Source organism: Procambarus clarkii, chromosome 26, assembly GCF_040958095.1.
Source record: "Procambarus clarkii isolate CNS0578487 chromosome 26, FALCON_Pclarkii_2.0, whole genome shotgun sequence".
Lineage (NCBI taxonomy): Eukaryota > Metazoa > Arthropoda > Malacostraca > Decapoda > Cambaridae > Procambarus > Procambarus clarkii.
In genome coordinates this window covers 22,322,386-22,325,230 of record NC_091175.1, presented here as the reverse complement: position 1 = coordinate 22,325,230, position 2,845 = coordinate 22,322,386, and positions in this window count along the sequence as shown.

Sequence of the window (2,845 nt, the reverse complement as noted above, 5' to 3'; positions counted from 1 at the left end):
AAATGACTGGAGGCGTGTTGCTACTTTACTGTGAACACTCTCTAAATGACTGGAGGCGTGTTGCTACTTTACTGTGAACACTCTCTAAATGACTGGAGGCGTGTTGCTACTTTACTGTGAACACTCTCTAAATGACTGGAGGCGTGTTGCTACTTTACTGTGAACACTCTCTAAATGACTGGAGGCGTGTTGCTACTTTACTGTGAACACTCTCTAAATGACTGGAGGCGTGTTGCTACTTTACTGTGAACACTCTCTAAATGACTGGAGGCGTGTTGCTACTTTACTGTGAACACTCTCTAAATGACTGGAGGCGTGTTGCTACTTTACTGTGAACACTCTCTAAATGACTGGAGGCGTGTTGCTACTTTACTGTGAACACTCTCTAAATGACTGGAGGCGTGTTGCTACTTTACTGTGAACACTCTCTAAATGAAAGTAATCATAACAACTTTCCTAACCTCGTCTAGGCCGAGCAATTTATAAATCACTGTAAATATTATTATATAAACGTCTGCTATTGGTATATTTACTCCTGCTGGAGTTGGTATATTTACTCCTGCTGGAGTTGGTATATTTACTCCTGCTGGAGTTGGTATATTTACTCCTGCTGGAGTTGGTATATTTACTCCTGCTGGAGTTGGTATATTTACTCCTGCTGGAGTTGGTATATTTACTCCTGCTGGAGTTGGTATATTTACTCCTGGTGGAGTTGGTATATTTACTCCTGCTGGAGTTGGTATATTTACTCCTGCTGGAGTTGGTATATTTACTCCTGCTGGAGTTGGTATATTTACTCCTGCTGGAGTTGGTATATTTACTCCTGCTGGAGTTGGTATATTTACTCCTGCTGGAGTTGGTATATTTACTCCTGCTGGAGTTGGTATATTTACTCCTGTCTCAGGGTGGAGGACGCCTAACCAGCGACTTCAGAATGAATTTACACCAATACTCAATATCAATGTCTCTCGTGATATCTTTCATAGTAAGGCTGTTAATCTTATGTGCTATATCACTATTAGTTCATTATTAGTTTGACTCCGCATACTAACCCGTCGGTTATAATTAGCAACAAACCCCGGACAGGTATACTAATACTAATGCCAGCATACTAATGATGTCAGAATCATGTGTTGTCTCTTAAGGCATTGTAGCATGCGCTACACATTGATTTACAAATGTTTCTGCGTTGCAACTACTCTTATGATAATTACTTTGATGCAATTTGGTAATAGTTTAGATAACCTAGAGTGGAAATATCTTACATAATAACTGAACAACTTAACACGACAGCCGGACTTCACGTCGTTCCTGGGAGAGGCGACAATACGGGTGCTGGAGGAGATGGGCGCCCTCTACATCGACAGGTTGGCCTACAAGGACGCGTGGTGCCTGCTGGTGCACAAGGGCAGCGGGGTGCTGCTCGAGGCCCTCACCACCTCTCTCCCACTCCACAACCTCACCGAGTGGGACGTGTCGCCCCTCACTCTTCATGCCTCTGTACCTCGCAAGACAGGTGAGTGCTGAAGGGGCAGTTAACAGTGACAAGAAGGGGATAGATAGCACTAGAAGGGGCAGGGGTAACAAAACGAGGGCAGCGGGCACAAGAAAGGTCAGATGTCACAAACTGAGAGTTGCACAAAGTAGAGCTGGTATGGGATCATTTATACACAGAGGATGGTTCAGAAGACGACTTCTGACTTCTGATAGTAGACTTAAGAGCTTTCCGTCTCAATAAGTCATGTTAAGCCTTATTCCACTAATTTTCCCTGGAACGCGACCGGACAAACGGTTTGCAACCAGGCCTCCAACTACTGCTGAATGAACTGCGGTGAAGAGTTACGAATTCTTGCCCAGTTGTTCCCTGAACAGGGCTCAAACCCAGGCAAAATCACTAGCGAGGCGCGGGATACGTGTGCTGCCAGTACGCAACATGTATTATTTGAATGTGTTATTGGATACTTTCGGCGCCGTGGAGGGGAGGGGGACCTGCTGCTTGGGTAACAGCTTCTCCGTATCAACCTACCCAGGCTTTGCGCCCTGGAGAGGCCACTCCAGACCCACAACCTGAGCGCAACTCCATAGTCTCCTGACACTGATGGATGCCTACTACTATATCTAGATGCTGTTACAATATACACGAAGAACAGTGTCCTGTGTATCTTCCAGGTGGAGGGTGTGGGTGGTATGGCGTGGCGGGGCTGCAGGAGAGGGCCGCCTTCTGTGACACTTATGACGGTTATGGTGACTTCTGCACCTGTCACCACCCGCCCTGGTCGCCCCTCCCACAACACCCAGTAAGATATTGCTCCTATTGTCCAACTTACAAAACATGTTATAGAACAAGGAAAGAAATTCCGTATTGTGTCTTGCGGAATTTTGGTTAACATGTAATGCTGTAATACTTTAAAATATTACAATTGGTTGTTGTAAGGTATGCGGACTAATAGTGTTGTGTATGAGGTGGAGTACGAGATGAAGGAGGTGATCCCTGTGGCCATAGTGACAGCTCGCCGGCTGCCCCACGTCCTGCGTCAGGTGGGGCAGGTGTGGGCCAGCCCCGGCGGCACCAACACACCCATCACCATCTTTGTCGACGGCCACAACCCCGAGGCCCAGGCGCTGGCTGCCCTCCTCCACCTCCCTCTAGTCCAACACCACAATCCTGTCACAAGAGGCCAGTTTGTACATGATTTTCACCATCCAGTTGTTTAATAATAGTATTAATCACTGCAAAACACACCATTTAATGCTTTGCAATTTGATTTTAATCACTCTTGCATTGAAATAAAATATATTGAAGAAATATAACAACGTAAATTTAGGTATATCGATACTGCAATAA